Consider the following 8,303-nt stretch of genomic DNA (forward strand, 5'->3'; position numbering starts at 1 on the left):
AAACCAACCTACCAAGAATCGATACCCTAAGTACCGTATTACCATACGGTACTACTATACCCTAACACGGTTCCTCTTCCACCTGGTCCACCCTTCTGCCTCCCAAGTATCGACTACCTCAAGACCCAATGGGAAGCCGTTTTATCAATTAATCTAGAACCATATTTATTTATTTATATTTATTTACTCATTTTTACCAATTCCTTATATTGTCTGTTTTAGCCTTTTAGAAAAAATCTTTTTAAGCACCTGTATCAATAAAGTACATTTTAGTTATTTATTCTCCCGAAGTCCTTCATTCACTACCGCTAGCGTGAATTTTAAAGCATAGGTTATTTTATCTAGTATATCTACTACGGACACTTAGTGGTTCCCTGTCCAAAAATTCGCTGCCTTTGATAGTGAGTAGCCTAATAGCGCCTCCAACACCTACAACTCTTTAATCCTCATAAACTTCCCTACTATTTCTTATTTTTGTTAGTACTTTTATATTATTAACATCATTGAATGATTTAAACATTATCATAATGAATTTTAATTAATTTTAATTACAGTTAGAAATCGTCACACCCTGTCCATTTTATATATGAAAATCCAGCATTGTAGTTATCAAATAACAGGAACTAACCTTCACAATTACATTAATAAATTAATCATGATTAAATTATGGTCCCATAATTAATAATGCACGTTTTTTACTTTTAATATTTTTAATATATATTTAACGTACATTAAATTAGTCAGGTTCATAATTAGTAATAAGCGTATATCAACTTAATGGTGGTTCTTAAATAAAACAGAGAAATTTCCTCTACTTATCAATAAAGGCTGTATAAGAGAAGCCTTCATTAAGTCCAATGGTGCTTCTAGAATTTAGGCGAAATATACATTTAGATTCCTCTTGGAGGAGCAACCTATCCAAGTTGCTTCCTCGTGGACCCAGGGTCATTTGTCTAATTCGTCAGAAACATAAATTAAGGGTGTCTGTATGATGTTTGGACCTCATATGTAATGATAGAGGTGTGTCCACTTTTGTATTTATGGTACTAATATGTTTAGATATCCTTTGTCTAAACTCTTGGATCGCCTTGCCCACGTATAATTTTGAACAGGGGCATTTTGCTACATAAATTATTCCTCTCGATTTGCAATTAATCTTATCTTTAATAGCAATCTTCCGACCATCATATGGATTAACAAATTCATTAATGCTAGGTAAGTACTTGCAAAACGTACAGGAATTACATGGATAAGAGCCTGTTTATGATTTATGGAGCCAATTGGACTTTGGTTGAGATTTAATATCTGGTGTAAAATGGCTATGCACTAGTTGTTCACGTAGATTTGGGCCTCTACGGTAAGTTACTGATGGTATTGTGCCAATAACCTCCTTCAAGTCTGTATCCGCTCTAAGAATCGGCCAGAATTTCTTAAGGATATTCACCGCTTCTGTCGCTTGCCTATCAAATGTGCCGATAAATCTAATTAACAGGTTCTCTTTTTCTCTCCTTGATCTAATAGGGTGTCTCTATCAGTTGCTTTTACTCTATTGAATGCTTTGTGTAACATTTTTTTAGGATATCCCCTTTCTGTAAAGCGCTTAAAGAGATTACAACATTCTCTACCGAAAATGTTGTTATCCGAACAGTTCCAGCGAGCTCTCAGATTCTGTCCTATTGATATCCCTGCCTTGAGGGGCAGGGGGTGCCAGCTATTCCAGTAAAGGAAACTGTTTGTGGTCGTGGGTTTCCTGAAAATTTCGGTATGGCTATAGATATCATCATTGTAGCCTCAACCCCCTGATGAAGCCATTGATGGCAAAACTAGTTGGGGAGGCAGCAATGTTTGAGAGTTTGTCCATAGCAACACAAACTTGTGTTTTTAATATTGCACATAAGTTGCTAAGGAGACAAATAAATAATAAAGATTACCTTTTAATAATCACAAAACCTTTAGTTATGGCTTATTTGCCCTATGGCAATTTGTAAATAAAGAATCAATACCATACGCTGGTAACTAGTAATATTTAGTAAATGCTAAGCAGATAGCTGTGAGCTGATATTAATAGTCTGGGGAGCTCCATGGTTATTGGCCCCTTCCTAGACTATTAAGACCAGCTCACAGCTGTGTTGTTTCTCTTAGCTGGTTATTAAAAATAAGGGGGACCTCAATCTATTTTTTTTTTCATTTCTTTTTATTTATTAGCTAAATACATGTACAATAAAATACACACACAAAGCACTGATTATACAGTAGGGAAAATAAGTATTTGATACACTGCCAATTTTGCAAGTTTTCCCACCTACATAGAATGGAGAGGTCTGTAATTTTTATCGTAGGTACATTTCAACTGTGAGAGACCTGTATTAATTGCACCTGTTTGAACCCGTTAACTGTATAAAAAACACCTGTCCACACAATCAATCACACAATCAAAGAGCTGTCTAAGGACACCAACGACAAAATTGTAGACCTGTACTGACTTATTGATGAAGTAATTGATGCAAAAGGAGCCCCGACCAAGTATTGAGTGCATTTACTGAACATACAGTACATTTCAGTAGGCCAACATTATGGATTTTAAAAACATTTTTCAATCTGTTGTTATAAAGTATTCTAATTTACTGAGATAATGACTTTTGTGTTTTCATTGGCTGTAAGCCATAATCATTGACATTATCAGAAATAAACTGTCACGGGTGTGTAAGAGGTGACAGACAGTCGCCCTGCAATGGTTTGCAGGAGATCTCCACGTTTGGCAATGCAGACAGCTGCCTAGATAGGAGGCTGTGTTTAGGACCCAGCGACAACCTCCCTTTAGTCTGGGTGTATATATACCTGGTGTGTCTAGGTGGGCGTCGCCGGTTATATTCATTTCTGCTTTGAACTTGGCTGAAGCAGCATCACGTCCTCTCTGGAGTCTTGAGGCCGTGTGTCCTGTTGAAGTTCTTCTAAAGCTGAGTTGTTGTTCCGCTATGTTATCTTTCCCTTTTCTCTTTAGAGTGCTAGTGGAGGTTGACTAGTGCTCATCTCCTTCCACCCCCAGCTATAGCCTTACGCCAGGGATAGTAGGGTGAGGCACGTGATCAGCGACAGCTGAGGAGGCTGTATAGGGACGTTAGGGGGAGACAGGGTGATGCTAGTCCAGATTAGGAGGTCACCTCTTCCCCCTTTCCCTAGTGTCTGGGCTCCCTTTCCCTTTCCCCTCTGTGTTGCACTCACACCTGGCGTGACTCTCTGTGTTGCACTCACACCTGGTGTGACATAAACACTTGAAATAGATCACTCTGTTTGTAATGACTCTTTGTAATATATGAGTTTCACTTTTTGTATTAAAGAACTGAAATAAATTAACTTTTTGATGATATTCTAATTTAGTGAGATGCACCTGTACATACTGAGGTGTTACTCCCTGGCTGCGCTTGTATTAATAAAACACAGTAAAGGGGGACATTTATTAATACTGGTGAAAGTAAGAGTGAAGCAGTGACCCATAGTAATCAGGAATCAGCCCTGACGAGTACCTGCACTTTACACCTTTGTCTACAAGAATTGGTATTGCTGCACCTACAGAATAACAACCTGAACAATCAAATTTACACATTATTTCTCCTGCACAAATAATTCTTCAAAAAACTCAAAAAGTGTACCAAAGAGGCATTTCTTTCTTCATCCCGTCCTTCAAAAACAGAGTTAACAAACTTATACAGATTAAAAATGAACCAAAAAGTCTGACGTGTCCCAAAATGCTACCAATGAAAAGTACATAAAATGTATCCACACATTACATGTACCCTGTGCTCTTAAGGAGTTAAAGGTAAATACTTATCCATTCAGATATAAAATAAATCTAGTACTAGCACATGATGGTGAATGGTCCTGTTTATTGCTGGTAAATGTCCTCTTAGGTTCCTCTCGGCCACTAGTGGTTGGTGTGAGCTCCGCCGAGGGCAGAATACGACAAGCTGCCATTCTCTTGTTGTGTTTATCCATTGGCACTCAGGAGAGGAAAAACCCCCCTGTGGGGGAAACCTCTAGGGAACCATGGCCTAAGGATAAGTGCCCTTCCCTGGGAGCACTAGGCAGCATGTCATCTAGAAGCGCTGGTCCACGGTCATTTTATTGACTCCTGGTAGGATTTTCTTGGTCTCCAGCTTCTTCTTGTATTCGGACACTGCAGATCGCCATAATCCAGCAAACCCCCCAGCCCGGATTACAGCAGGGAGGAGGAATGGGTATGGCTGCACGTTACACTGCAAGTCACGGCCCTCAGGATACTCCTAGTGGTGATGGTGGAATATCAACCAGTGAACAGTGGTTTTCAGAGCTGTTCACTTCCAGCGTTTTATTCTCCTCCTGAGATTGTGGAAAGCGTTCTTCACAATACTGCCAAATGTTCTGCCAGGAGAGATAATAGGTTAGAAACAATTCTTATATCCCAATAAGACATATAAAATGGGGTTATCCCAATAGGAAAACGCCTCCAGGTTTTTCCTGTGGGCCAACGAGCAGACTGTAAGCAGCAGTCAGTAAGAGGTTTCCACACTACACTCTGCTGACAGATTCAAAGGATAAGAGAGTAGCCTTGAAAAGCTCCCTAATTCCTGTCCCATTTACACTGACTCACCTGCGATGGGGTATTACAGGTTTTGGTATCTGTTTTATGACCTTCCATCCGTCACTGGCAAATGTGAATCCACAGAAGAGTTTTCGATCTGTTTCGGCCATTGGTGGTTTAATGGCTTCACTGAAGGACAGGACATCTTTCATTATATTTGATGTCATCACTGGTGGCTGCGGAAAGAAAATACAAGAACCAGTGGTCATAAAGAAGACACACAATAGAGATGTACAGCTGCCACCATCTTCTCTGGGTGATATACGTACAGTTGGTAGTTGGAATGGTGGACACGATCCAGCCCCCTCTATATCTGTCCAGTTGATCTCCATGAAGAAGGGATGATCCCTGATGTTGTCCACAGCTACTTGCCGACTCTCTGGTGACTTATCCAAAAGCTGGAAACAAATAATGAAGAATTCAGTCTCCAGTTGATTTCCATTTGCATTGTTGTGTTTTTCGTTATATTTACCCCTTTTATTACTTAGATGTGTATTTATACTCACCCCCTCTATGATGGCTTTGATATGGGGGTCTATTCCTTTTGGAAAGGCAGGATCATCATTGATCAGTGCCTTTATGGTGGTGTCATACACTACACCTATATAAAATGGATATCTGCCAGTAGCCATCTCATATATCACCACACCAGCAGAGAACCAGTCCACTGCCGTGTTGTAGGGCTTCTCTAGAAGAATCTGTGAAGACATGAAGACAATAAGAACTTTGTCCAGACACCAAAAGACATGGAGATGTCCTGCCTTGTACTCAATGATAAGCCAGGGATGTGTAGATGCTTCCTTACCTCAGGAGCCATGTATAAAAGACTCCCGACCTGATCTGAAGCCTTCGCATTGCCAAAGATGTTCCTCACGGCCAGACCGAGATCAGCAATCTTCAAGTGACCGGTGCTGTCTAGTAAGATGTTCTCTGGTTTTATGTCTCTGATAGAGGAAAGAGTTTATAAAATATCATAATTATTAGATTAGCCGGGATGAGGACCCAATGATGGCCTGAGATACTAAGTGTCTACAGGGAGCATGAGGATAAGGGTATGGGAGGATTTATATCAGGTTTACACAGAATAAGACTACACTTACCTGTGTATGATGCCTCTGGAGTGGAGAAACTGCAGCCCACAGATTATCTCAGCTGAAATAAATCTGATGGGAAAAAAATAGAAATCATCAACAACCAACATTTCATCCACTAAACTAAGAGACTAATGACTTAAAGCTAGATGTTCCTGACAACCATCATCTTCATCTAATACATCCATATTCTGTCTTACCTGGTGGTTGGAATGGTAAATGGGGCATTTGTTGCCATGAGGTCTCTAAGGTCTCCTCCACTGAGATATTCCATGACATAGAAGACGTAGTCCTGTGATAAAACAGAGGCGATAATAGGGGTTATTGCCATATTCTAGATATGCGGCACTGGTTATAATCTTACAATACATGTAATACTATGGTAGTGACCTAGAACATTGCACACAGATTGGCACATAGACTGACATTCATAGAACACATAGAAGACTCAGAGCTGTTGGATTATGACCTTCTTACCTGGGACTGGAAGGTGGCAAAAGCCCGAGTAATGAATGGACTATTCCTAGTCATCTCCAGGACCTGTCGCTCTATCAGAACGTTGTCTCCTAAGTTCTCAAGTAGGAGCCTCTTCTTCACCATCTTCACTGCCAGTTGTTGTTGGCAGGCCTGATGTGTGGCCAACATGACCTGTAGGATAGAGAACATTAGAAATAGAGGAAAGGCCTGTCCTGCCATGAGACGCGATGAGAAGATGAGGCAGTGATGTTCCTAGAGACATATTACATATATGATGATGACGTCACCGCAATTCCGAATACTTACTTTACCATATCCACCCTCTCCAATCATTTTATGGAAGGTGAAGCTCTCCAGTCCAGTCACAATGATGGAGGATTCAGCTGGGGTTGTCCCTGGTAGAGAGAGGAGAAATAAGATGTAACATTCCTATATAGTGCAATGTGGCCTCCAATAAGAATTACAACACATAGGGGTAGAACAATATTAGAGGGTATCAAATAGAAAAGGCACCAAAATCATAATACGCGGGATCTTCCATATGTGGACAATCCTGGCAATGGCTACTTTGGGGAATATTGGCTTTCGGTGTCTTAGATCTGAACTCACCTGACAGCTGCTCAGTGTCAGTAATGGGGGACACACTGGATCCATCGTCAGTTTTGTCCCCCATTGCTACTCCCCTTTTCCTCTTGTTCATGATACTCTCCTGTATTGGGCTTCCAGGTCTTTTTGAAGCCTTGATAATGCTTTGGTTGGTGCCATTTTTTTCACTCTCATGTGTTTCTGCTCTCCTCTTTTTTGGCACCTCATCTATTCTCACTCCCTTTCTCTTCCTCCAAATCTCCATATTCAGCTCCATAGATGTCTGTTTGGGCTGAAGAAGGTCCTGTTCACCTCAGTAGCTCTCCAGGATGGCCCTTGGAACTGCTCCTCTAACAAGCCTTCTATTATACGGTCTTATATTTTATACAACACCAAAATTTGCCAAGCGCAAGTAAAAGTTGCCTTCACCCACCAAGTGATGAAGACATGTGAACAATATTCAGGCTGCAGTGACATTTTGATGACTATTCCATGACATCACAAAGTCAATTGTGACATCATCATACTCTAAAGGTCATATGACATGACAGAGGGACCAAAGCCAAAGGTCATGTGACATCACAGAGGGACCAGTGACATCATCAGCCTAGCTGAGAGACATGTGCTCTTCAACAGTTATAAAGTCTCTGTCATTTATCAGTGTTTGTTGAAGCTATTGTAAAAAAATAAACTTTTTCTATACATCAAATTTATTTGATATTTTTTTATTGTTTTTTTTATTGTTTATTTTTTTGCTCCATTTATCAATCACATTAAATAATCTAAATGATTTAAAGATTTGATTAATACAGTAAAACATCTGGAACGGAAGCTCTTTGTTGCCCATATCAACCAATCATGGAGCAGCTGTAATTTTAGCAGAGCAATTGAAAGTGTAACTGTTATTTCAGTAGAACTTGCAGCAGAATGTCTTTGTCTGCTTTTAGCTCCTCCTCTGTCTCCATAGAACTACGTGAGCACCAACTGTCATCTCCTATCTTAGTAATGTGAAAATCTGTACACACTGGACCCTGGTTTATCAAGAATTTTTTGCCAGAAATGTCACAAATTTTTAGTGCAACTCAGAGTTGCCCAAATGTTTTGCAACTTAAGGGCGTTTTACACCTGGACTACATTTCTGGAGGAGGCGCAGAGCAGTTGTAAGATGCACAAATTCATTAAGATGAATTTTTTTTTTTACAAATTCAATGTTTATTGAAATATTTTAATATTTTTATCACAAGCCTAAAATGAATATCAAAGGAAGTCATGCACTATTAAAAAAGAAATAATATAACAAATATAATACAATAGGGATATAGGAAAGATATTACATCAACATCAACATTTTGCTGAGCTGCTCATTCTTCTAAGTGGGTGAGATTGGACCAGAGCGACTTATAGGTAAATGAAATATGAATATGAATACGTCCCGGATTACAAGACAAGAGAAATTAATTTGGGGCAAGACAGTATGCATCTGATTCATGGAATTCAATCCAATCTCTCCATTTCACAGAATATTTGTCAAC

The sequence above is a fragment of the Phyllobates terribilis genome, unplaced genomic scaffold (genome assembly GCF_046119375.1).
Source record: "Phyllobates terribilis strain yellow unplaced genomic scaffold, ASM4611937v1 Scaffold_8__6_contigs__length_399053987, whole genome shotgun sequence".
Taxonomy (NCBI): Eukaryota; Metazoa; Chordata; class Amphibia; order Anura; family Dendrobatidae; genus Phyllobates; species Phyllobates terribilis.